Here is a 12,405-nt window from a genome sequence, read left to right as displayed (position 1 = left end):
CGAATTTCAAGAGCTATACATTTTTTTGTTTGTTTTCTTGCAGGACGAAATTAAAACTTTTTTTAATTGTACAATTTAAGGGCTTAGTCACACGTGTTACTGCAGGAAGGAGACGGCCACACTTCAGGATGGACGTCTCTCTGCAGCGCCGGAAGAAAGAACATGTAACTGGCTTCATTGCCGGTCATGTGTTCTTTCTTCAGGGAGCTGCGGGGAGTCATCCGTCCTAAAGTGCGGCCGTCTTCTTCCTGCAGTGAGGGCTCAGTCACATGGGCGCATTGGCGCCTGTGTATGGGTGCTGATGCGCCCGTGTGACTAAGCCCTCATGCATCATATCATATATTAGAAAACTTTTTTAAAAAGTTGGGTGAAATGGAAAAAATGCAATTATGCCTTTTTGGGGGGTGGGGTTTGCCTCGCTCATGATGCAGGAAAAATGACATAAGAACTTCACTCTGTGGGTCAGTACCATAAGGATGACACCATGTTAATAATCCCTGTTATTAAAAAAATGCTTTTTGTCATGATATTCAAAGAACAAGAAGTTTTATTTGTTTCTATCTATGCAGTTGTGTGAGAGCTAGTTTTTTTGTGGGGAAAGCTTTAGCTTTTATTTCTACCATTTTTGGGTACATACGACATTTTGATCACTTTTTATTCCATTCATAGGGGGAGGTGGGGTTACCAAAAAAGACAATTCTAGCATTAAATATTTTTTACAGCGTTCATCGTGTGAGATAAAGAACGTGATACTTCAGGTTTTTTGAGACACAACAGTAGGTACAAGTTATGTATATTGTTTTATTGCTCAGATCGTTTTGTGGGAAAATGGAAAAATTGTTATTTTTAGAATTTCTTACTGTTTTTATTTATTTTTTTTAATTTTATTTGACATTATCTTACATTTTTTTGGGCCCCCGTAATGGGATTTGAACTTGCAATCATTTGATTGCTTCTACAATATGCTGCAGTACTGAAATATTACAGTATAGTACATTTTTTAACGTTCACATATTAAGCCCTGCTTCAAATTTAGTAAAAACAAGTATAAAAACCAGAAATTCAACAATTCAAGGTCATGAGAGCAACCTTCCGAACTGTATACAAGCCAAGTGCCACATACAATGTAGATATAGCTATTAGGATCGGAGGGATGAATTTAATGGATAAAACCAAAAAACCGAAACAATGCAAGAGAAAAGGAAAAGCAAGGTGGGGAGAGACAAGAACTCCATAAGAGGCAAAGCATGATGTCATCTAAGAATAAGTACCTGTCGTCTGCTGTAGTGCGCAGGGAGGTTTACAGTGCTACATAGATCATTTTTATTGTGCCTAGTGTGGCTCTTGATGTATTGCAGTGTATTTCTATCACCACACCTGTATTATTGTTATTTGCTTTATTCTTCTTTCATCGTTACTTTTGAGAGTCCTTGTAAAGAATAAGCACCTTGCTATAGGGTTATGGTCTGACTTTACAATATTGTCGCTGTACAACGGTGGCTCTGGAATGAGTTCATATTGTAAAGTGAAGACTCACTGTATAGATAGAGCGATGGCGATAGAACAGGCGGGCAGGATAAGGGTACAACAGTGTTTTCCTAGGAAAATTACAAGTGACATTGAAGCAATCATGGTAATCACTTCAATGGTCCCAAGGTCCCTTGTCCTGCCACTATCACTCCTAACAATGCTGTCCACACATCCTAATGTACCTTTACTTATGTTCTCCCCTTCCTACTCCTTTTTTTTTTAGCTTATTATTTACCTACCAAACTCACTGCCCATTCCTCCCTTTCCCCTCTAGCTTCATTTTACCATTTACATATATCTTTGGGTGACACTCCGCACGTTTCCTACCGCCTGGCCCTTTTTACACACCTGTTTCCCCTATTCAATCTTCTATCATTTTCTTCCTCTGGTCTTTCCATTTCTCTAATTCTGGGATGAAGATGATATAGTATTAAATAAAGTAAGTGCCAATTATTGCCAACGCTGCGACTACTGCAATCCATAATTACCAGAAACCCTTCCCCCTCCAAAATGAAACAATAAGAGGTGTGTGTATGAATACAGTATTGTTTCATTATGCATTTGTGGGAAGGTGGTTTTATACAGGGAAGTTGTTTTACATTTATATCTGCATGTACTGTCGAAATGTCCTTTGGACGGTCTCCACATACAGAGTAACCTGCCTGCATATACTGGACTAAGTAGGTTGGGTCAAAAACAAGGCAACTCACAAATGATTTTTTTTCCCCTGGCACTAATTTTTGCATTATTTGTGCCTTTCAAAGTGTGTAGTGCATTTATGCTTTTTTATATAAAATGCATCCTGCTCTCTAAAAATATTTTTTACTTTTACCCCACTGTTTACTTTAGTCCCAGGTCAACGGCACGCGCAGATTCCACGCAGGGAATCCCGCACGGAATCCACCTGTGCCCGCGGCCAGTGAGCCCTGCTTACCTGAATTCCCTGGCAGCGGCATCCGCACGGATCCCTCCCATTCCGGGTTCACTGTACTGCGCATGGTCCTCATGGCTCACAATCGGACATGCGCAATACAGTTTTTGTTTTAAATCTCCTGCTTTCTTGCGGATCCGCGGCACATCCGCAGTGTTAGCTGTGGGTGTGTCCCGTGGATCAGATGGCTTCCATTGACTTCAATGGAAGTCATCCCTGCGGGATCTGTTGAAAAATGGAGCATGCTGCGATTTGTTTTCTGCTTCAAATCCGCATGCTTCTAATCCATTTGTGGACGCCTATGCTTCTCTATGAGCGGCCTGATCTGCGTATCTCCCACGCGGATTCGGCAAATCAAATTTGCCCATAAACATTGGGCCTTAATGATTTTTTCTCCCCTAGTTTATCTTTTTCGTGTTTACTATTTTCCTGTCAATAAGTTATTTTATCCTTTTTATCTTATTTATGTACTCATCATTTGCTAACACTAATAGTTACCCTGCTGCCTGAGAAAGAGGTCTTCGTACCTCAAAGCGTGTTACACTGCGGGCTTGATTTTACTAAATAAAATGTTACTTTAATTCTACACCACTGGCTTATCTCTACAAAATCGTTATTTGGCTTTACATACGTTTACTCGGACTCTATAGAGTATAGAACTCCTTAGTTCTTATAGACTACACCGACTATAGATCGTGCCCGAGTCCTAGCTTTTTTACCTCCTCCCCAATTTTACAGACGCTGCTAGGACAATTGGTCCCCAGTGTACTAGGCCAGCGGCACATGCTCTACCTTATATCCACACTTTTTTTGTCCATTCACTTCTAACACACAAGCACACCACTTTCTATCGGCCTCCTGTGTGGGACACTCTGCCTGTCTTTTTCCACTTCTACATTGAAGCAATCATAATAATCATTTCAATGGTATCAAGGTCCCTTGCAACTTTTTGGCCCGTAGGGAAACGGTGTAATTATGACACCTTAACCTTAAAGGGGTATTTCCATCTCAACTTTTCATAGCCAAGATGGGAAACCACTGCTATAGTTACTGGCCGCCTGGCAAGTAACCATGCAAACAGCCAAGCGCTTCAGCGCAGTGCTGTTTGTATAGCTCCTATTAAAGTGAATGGGGGCTACAGAAACAGCATAACAGCTCAATGTGCTGTTTCTGTAACTCTGTTATTTATGGAAACAGCATAGCGTACTGTTCTACGCTGTTTCCATAATTCTCATTCACTTCAATAAGAGCTACGCAAGCAGTGCTGGGCTGAAGCGTTCGGCTGTTTCAGACAGGTAGTTGGAAACAGAGGGCTAGATTTTTCCATCATGGTCCTGAATAGCTGAAATGGGAACACCCCTTTAAGGAAACTTAAACTATATTATGGCGCTCAAGGGTGAGGAAATGGGGAGCCCAGGGAGCTGTGTTTCATACTCACCGGGTTCCCCGTCCCTATGCGGGGTGGCTCTGTGTGTGCACTCTTTCATAAAGATAAATGGGAAAGCGCATGCACAGAGCCATCTGAAAAGAGTCACCATGTGTGCTCGCCAACTTCAAAGGGGCACAGCGCAGAAATGGGGCACCTGGTGAGTGTGAATCACAGCTTTCCCGGATTACAAATTCCCTCATCTATGAGCCCCATAATGTAGTTTATGGGACTCAAAGGCGATGACAGGTTCCCTTTGAACACCACTAAATATGCCTTGCAGCAGCATATCCCCCTCTTTCTATGGCAGTAAACATGCACTTTTTACAGATACAGAATAGCAAATTCACTTGAAGAAAGTTGGCCTGGGTTCATACTTAGGTTTGGCATTCCGTTTTCCTGTTCCCTCGCGGGAACAAATCCATTCTGTGATGGAAACAAACGATGTCCGACTGACCCCACTGACTCTAATATGGTCCATTGGGCTTGTGACATGCCGTGTTGCATTTTCCTGGACAAAATAGCACAGCATGCTATACTTTTATGTCCAGGATTTTGTGCCAGATCTGCGTCAGAGGCTTCAAACTGAGTCTCCAATGCACATGTAAAGAGAGCTTTAGAAGAGACGTTTCACCCATCATGATACCATGCATTTCTGGATTGTGTCTGAATTAAACAATAAAAGAATAAAAAGTTCCCTCCAGCGACTATTAAAAGCAAAGTAAATGAAAGATTTATGATTGACATTTCCCTGTGCTGTATCTGTTTCAGATTCTATAAAAGGCCATTAAATAATTTATGTAATATGTAAATGCCGTCCTGTTTATCTGTTTCCACAAATTCCTCAAAAGGTAACGCAACCCAAATGGATAATTCCTCTAGCGTTATGGTAGTTTATCCTTTGTTTGCTTCTGCAACTGATTTAAGGTTTAATGACATACTCACGAAATTTCACAAATTCATCATACTGATACTTAATAGAGATGAGCGAGTATACTCGCTAAGGCTAACTACTCGAGCAAGTAGTGCCTTAGCTGAGTATCCTCCCGCTCGTCTGTAAAGATTCGGCTGCCGGCGCAGGTGACAGGTGAGTTGCGGCGGTGAGCAGGGGGAGCAGGTGGGAGAGAGATCTCACCTCCGTTCCTCCCCACTCTCCCCCGATGTTCCCTGCCTGCCGCCGGTCCCCGAATCTTTAGAGACGAGAGGGAGGATACTCGGCTAAGGCACTACTCGCTCGAGTAGTTAGCCTTAGCAAGTATACTCGCTCATCTCTAATACTTAACACTAGTATGATCAAAATGTTTTCCTACAATCACATATTGCCTCTCAGACCATAGAATTGTATGGCATATCGACTAGATATGCCATAAAAGACTGATCAGTAGAGGTCTGCCCACTGGAAACTTCATTGGGAATGGGGTTCCCAGTTTCTCATTCCTGATGGAGAAGTCACCACACATGAACTTCAGTATCCATTACAATCAGAGGGAAATAAGTAAACAGCTGACCCAATCCAATCAAGTTCTTATGGCATACTTAATCAATATAGACTATCCTACCAAAAGTATTTGGACATCCCCATCAGTTGAATGTGTCTTAGCATATCACGTGTCCTAGACCATGCTACATAAGATGCACACCCTTTAGATGTCAACCATAGTTTGTTATGAGAACTGCATGCTATTGGATATAAGGGTTATGCCTCAGCACTCAAGCCGTCCATCATGAAACGCAATGCATCAGCCTATCTACAATGTTACAAGGAGCGTCATTGTTGGACAGTTGAGCAATGCAAGAACACTCTATGGAGTGAGAAATCACTCTACTCCGTCTTGAAATCAGACGGACGTAACTAGGTGTGATGGATGCGTGGGAACACCTTTTGTCTGAGTGTGTTGTGTCACCAATGCCAAGTATGGTGGAGATTCCGTTATGATCTAGGGATGTTTTATGTGGCATGGTCTAAGTCCATGGGTTGTAATGCAAAAACCATAAACATGGAGGTGTACCTTGACATTCCAGACAATAATGGGCTGCCAACAATGTGCTAATACTCTGGGAATGGTCAGCAATATTTCCAACAAGACAACATGTGCTGTCACAAATCCAACACTGTTTTACATTCAATTGAGGATATGTATGTTCCATGATTGGATTGGCCAGCACGGAGTTTCAACTTTAACCCTGTTAAACAACTTTGGAAAGAACTTTAATGTTGGGTCAGGAAACATGAACAGCGTCCATCTTCTTCAGGAGAACTTGCAAGACGTTTGCAGGATGAATAGAGGGAAATACCAGCCCATGTGTATCAGACGGTAGTAGAAAGTATGCCACGGAGAGTATCTGATGTAATTAAGGCCAAAGGAGCCCCACTAAGTTTTAACATATGGAAATAAATACTACTTTAGATTCTTGCTCAGGTGTTCAAATACGTTTGGTAGGATAGTATACTGTAAGTCTTCGGGATGAAAAATACTTTAAAGGGGACTAAAATACTGATGAGCTATCAGGATAGGTCATCAATATCGGTCTTCTGGCACTTCCGTTGATCTGCTGATTGAAAAGGGCATCATTCGGTGAGTGCTGCTTCCTCTCCACTGTCTGCCAGGCACAGCGCTGTACATTTAGTTGCAGCAGTACCTGGTGTAGCAGCTCAATCCGAATTACTTGATTGGGACTGATCTGCACATAGGCCACGTGACTGATGAATGTGACGTCACAGGCCTGAGAAAAGGCCAAACCGCACACCCTAGCGCCACCACACTTTCAAATAACTGGGCAGTGGGGTTGCCAGGAGTTGCACGCTCACTGATTTGATATTGATGACCTATCCTGAAGTTAGGTCATCAGCATTTTAGTACTGGAAAGCCACATTAATGTTTAGGCACTGCATATAATATAGCTCAGGTGCAACAGGCACTACTGTATGGCTATTGTTTTTGTATTACTATGGCCGCCGTTCCATGGGCAAGTTGCAATCAACTGCTGCTTGACCTTGGCACTGCATCTTGGGCGCACTGAGTCATACACAGTTTGTGACCATATTGCAAGGGTAAACCGCCTCTGCCCTACACAGATACCTTGTATGATTTAGTGTTAAGCCTTACCATAAACAAGAGATAACGTAAGATCATTCTATGTATCTACTTTATAGTTACCTTTTTCTAATGTACGACTTGCTGATTTTGGTTATTGTTTGCCTAAAATGTGGAAGAGTACAAGGAAAATACACGCAGATATCCTTGTAATGCCTAGACCATTTGTGCTGCCCTCACTACCGCATAATCCAGCCCTTCTCTCGATCAGAGACGCGGTTGCTCATGATAGCTCAGCCAATCACAAGCTTCTGCCATGGCTATTGAAGCCTGGGATCGGCCAAGTGGCCATGTGCACAATATACGGCATGTGACCGCCAGCCGGCTTCTTCTGGGTTCCGAGCGGTGAGCACTGGAGCTCCAGCATTGGACAGGGAGCCGCTAAAGCAGGTAACTAGGTATTTTCTTTATTTTACACAATTTTTTTTAGAGTCCCGGAAAACACCTGTAAAGGGATACATCAATAAATAGCCTTTATTGACAGCTGTGTAGCAACATGTAAACCCACAAACCTCCATATAATGAGTCAATGCATGATCTGTGTAAATAGAAACAAGCGGTGTGCAAACACATGACAAATGTATCAAAAATTCATAAAAACTGTCCTAATTCATCACAATGGGCTACGAGGACCAGTTTTTGCAACATGCTTTGGTAAACATGAGAGTGATGTATTTCTGGTAATTCGGGGGGCCCTAATGTGTTATACTGCTACACTTCAGAATCTTCTAAAGCATTCTTGTATCAAATACACACAGGTAGTTTATGAAGGCCAAATTAGCGTAAAATAGTTAAAAATTTTAACGCAAGCGCTGGTTGCACAAAAAATTTGTGACTTATTGAGCTTATGCTAATGTACGCCAACATTAAAAGAAAACTGGGCATAACTTATTAGGAGGGGGCGTAGCAGCTACAGCCTGACAGATTTAAGTCAAATTTCTGCCAGACACCGGCATTAATTATTCTAGAAATGTAATCCAACTCCCAACTGGCATAGATTTCTTTTTAGGCGCACGGACAGCCTGAGATGCTCCTAATGCAGAGGTATCAAACTAATTTTTACAGAGGGCCACATCAGCCTTATGAGTGCCTTTAAAGGGCTGATTGTAATTGTATGGTAAGGGCTGCATATTTGTGCAGTGAATAGAACCCATTGGTTTCTTCACATGAATGTATTTTTTCACGTGATGTGCGATCGTGTGAAAAAAAAAACACATCATGACCTTTTTTAGGCCATTGAAGTGAATGGGCATGCCCAATATGCAGTGAATACACAGGAAACCTGCATATTTGCGTATCATTTACGCAGTGTATTTGAACAACCGAAATGCACTTACGCCCGTATTAACGAGCTCTCATAGTGACCCCCTTGATGGCCCCACTAGTAATAGTGTCCCCTATAATGGCCTCAGTAGTAATAGTGACCCCCCTATTGGCCTCTGGCCAGGCAGTATTCCTATAGGCTTTCCAATCACCTAGCCTGCAGCTCCGGTCCTATTCGCACAGGACGATGTGCTGCTGATGTACTGCTGGCAACCATGACTTTTGGTCCTGCATGAAAGATGTGAAGACCCGGGAAAATGGAGTTTGCTCTTTCGTTGGGTGATCAGCAACACCTTCACACGCCCGATGATCGAGCAAACGAATGTACTTGTGAACATTCTTGCCTGAGCACTGGGCTATGTAAAAGGCCCCAGACGGAGTATCTATCTCACACAGAAAAGAATTCAGAACTAGAGCCAGCTACATAGTGTTGCGTCTTTACACACACTAATTGTGCTTAGCATAATTAGACCTTTCAGTGATTGTAGGCTCTTGGCAGATGTAATCTATTTACATCCTGATAAAATAACTGATGCAGTCAATAGGAGCGTGGCAATAAATGCACAGTCACTCCTGCCTCAGTGCTTAATATTGCAATGAAATCCTATGGAGCTTTTTAACTCATCATCCTTGCAAATTTTCAGTGCAGAATTTTACACTATAAATCCGCAACAAATATGGCTCTTTTCACAGCCTCCATCCAAGGTATACTGTACATTGGGATTATTAAAGTTCAATTTGTAGTGCCCCAGAATATCATCCTGGCCCCCTCCATAAATGTCATACATGTTTGTCTTCTGTAGGTGCACTGTGCAACGCTTGTTTTGTCATATCCAGTGTGTGTGTTGCACAGCTGCGGCACTTGAGAAGTTAACTCTAATTAAATCTTCACTGAGAGTGCCATCTTGCCTGACACAAGAGAGAGTGCTAACACAGAGCCACATGAAAGCACCTTTAGCTTCCTTGTGGTGAAGGTGGAGGAGAAGGAGAGATATCCCATAGCGACTGCATTCTGAAGGAAAGTGGAATGAGCCCAAGCCTAAGAGAGAGCTTTGTAAGTAATCACTTCTCCTGACAAGGCCAGTGCAGAGGTACTGAAGCAAGTCTTGATTGTCTGATTTTTCCTACATGGCCGTCCAGATTCAGGATCACTGTGTAGAGGTACACTCAATAATTGTCCCACCCACGCGTCCAGAAGTCTATGAGAGCGGGGTGGGGGTACTGCGATTCTGTGGCTTCATTTACAAAGTCTGTGGCTTCTTTCAGTCTAATAGAGCCGTGTTAAAGTCTAATTCCTGCACTGCATAATTTTACCGGCACTGTAAAGTTAAAAGTCCAATTCCTTGTACCACTGTTTTCATTCAAGTAAAGTTTATACCGGGGCCTAACAGTTCCTGGGGACCCGAGGTACTATACACCTGTGTCAGTGTTTATTCTCTGCCGTGTGATATATCGGTGTGTGGGAACGATGGCGTCACCCGTGGCAACAACTATTACCCCCCTCATCCTGTTTATTGGCATTCCCTATCCTAGGGGTGTCGAAGGAGTCCTGCAATCCTGCTCTGGCCTTGGCTATGTGTCATTCTTCTGGGAAAAGGAGTTGGTAAGTGCTGCCGTGACAAGCCAACACTAATCCCTCCCATGTAAGTCAAGTATCCAGGCTGTCCCTATGACTCGTTGCAAATTCTTTTACTCATTCATATAGCAGACACCTATTCTGTAGTGCTGTACATCATTTGATAAAGACTTTTGGCTTACTATCTAAGTTAACTTATTAGATGTTGTTTGTCAGACTAGTATTCTGTTGATCTGCTTCTAGCTTGGATATAAGATGTGATATGGGTGGCTATGGAGGCATACAGCTCTGTATGGTATCCTGCAGCATTTTGCTTCACATTTGTAACAAATGGAGGGTGAAAGGGAGAAATGTATCAAGAGGAAAGCATGTCAAGCCAACCCTTGTTGGGACCGTCTTCCACTTGGAAAGCGATGTCCCCACTGCGAAAGAACCTGCGGATCAAGAATAAGTCTGTATAGTCACCTACGGACCCACCCCAAAGACCCCATACTTGGAAGGCAATCATGCTCGGCCACGAGTTGTAGCTTATGATGACTATATGTTGTTTCTGGTATACCGGCAACAATGACACAACATGTGCCTTGAGACTTGTGCCCCTGAACGTCTAAGACCTCAACAATGCCGTGTCCATGGCACTCAGTTACTCTTGGGTATCGGCTCTTCTTCGAAAACACTATTTTTCTGGTAGTTTTCAGGAACTCCAACTTGGTCCTCTCAGCTATTCTGCACCGTTCTCACAACGTCCCCTCTACTACTACTACTTTTGCTGAATCACCCCGTTATCCCTCTGGACTTTTTATTAGAGATGAGCGAGTATACTCGCTAAGGCACATTACTCGAGCGAGTAGTGCCTTAGCCGAGTATCTCCCCGCTCGTCTCTAAAGATTCGGGGGCCGTCAGGGGGCGGGGAGCGGCAGGGGAGAGCCGGGAGGAACGGAGGGGAGATCTCTCTCTATCCCCGCTCCCCCCTGCTCCCCGCCGCAACTCCCCTGTCACCGGCGCCGGCCCCCGAATCTTTAGAGACGAGTGGGGAGATACTCGGCTAAGGCACTACTTGCTCGAGTAATGTGCCTTAGCGAGTATACTCGCTCATCTCTACTTTTTATATCTCTTGCTATGCTGTTTTACTCCATTTCACGCTCTCTTGAGCCCCTCCTCCTTGCGCTTACAGACCCATGCATCCAGCATCTGAGGCACAATAACTTGTAAAGTAAATATTACACACATATTATATTTGCGTCATATACTGATAACCTTTTCAGAACCAAAGCCAGAAGTGGATCCCATTCCTTTTGAATCCATTCAAAGCTTTGGTTCAAAAACTGCCACAAAAACTAGAACTGCTGCTTGTTGTCCAATGCGCCGATTTCTAAAAGAAAAGAGCAGCCCTGCTACATATACTATTTTATATTGGACTTTTTCAGTTAAGTGAATTAGGAAAAAATGTGTGTGGTATTAAAATTTATAAGAACCAGGGAAAAACTGCAATTTACTATATACCATATACAGTAGATTCTGATTGTTGGCAAATGTTGAAACTTGTGACATCATCAATGCAAAGATTAAGTCTGTGCTCACATGAGCGTGGCGGTAAAGCGTATTCTGCGCATGGCCTAGCAAGGGAAAGTCGTTGACACTTAGATCAATTTCTAAAAGGAAGCCATAAATGTGTTGAGCGTTTATCCAGTAGCATCGCTTTTACCTTATCTGACAAATACCAGGCGTTATGATCCCCATCTATAGAGCAAAGTGCATATTGACACTGTGTAGGAGGAGGAGGAGGAAGAAGGAAGTCATGGCTGGAGAGAGCTGCTTCCCTGTGATGTCAGGCACCTCGTATTACATTGTTCTCCAATCTACTAATCATAATGCTTGCAATTATTACAGATAATTACGCAAGTGACATTTATATATGCGCCTGATATTGTTGTATATTCCATGGACACGAGTGGCGCTGTTTCTGGAAAAGACAGACTTTGGTAGACCTTAGCTTGCTTTAGGTAATCAGGTTTTTCACATTGAAAATTTAAAAAAAAGCAAAAACCACATGCACATGGGTAAGGCTGCCTGTCAATAGGCGTTGTGCCGCCCGAGAGCAGGAGCCAGCAGACGGATCTCCACGGTGAGCCTATCTGACAGATAGGCTCACCGTGGAGAATCATGGCAATTCGCAGCATGCTGCGATTTGCCACCCGCGAGCGGAGAATTGCTATGATTCTCTGCTCGTGGACAGGGGGGGTTGCGCTTTCTATAGCAACGCTATCGAAAGCGTTCACTGCGTTCCCCCAAGGCCGGATTATCGCCCTCGGGGAACGCAATGCAAAAACGCCCGCGGACAGGCAGCCTAAGACAGAAGGTTCCACTGAAACAGTTCTTCGAAGTTGAAAGAGTTTAATTACATTCCCTTCACATAATTTCTTTGTGCTGCTAAGTAAAAACAAAAGTGGCATGAACTGCATATACAAGTGCATTAACTTATTTACACATATACATGACTTTTTGGTGACCGTGTAATGTAAAA

Source organism: Eleutherodactylus coqui, chromosome 1 (genome assembly GCF_035609145.1).
Source record: "Eleutherodactylus coqui strain aEleCoq1 chromosome 1, aEleCoq1.hap1, whole genome shotgun sequence".
In the NCBI taxonomy this organism is placed as follows: Eukaryota; Metazoa; Chordata; class Amphibia; order Anura; family Eleutherodactylidae; genus Eleutherodactylus; species Eleutherodactylus coqui.
Note: the sequence above shows the minus strand (reverse complement) of the source record.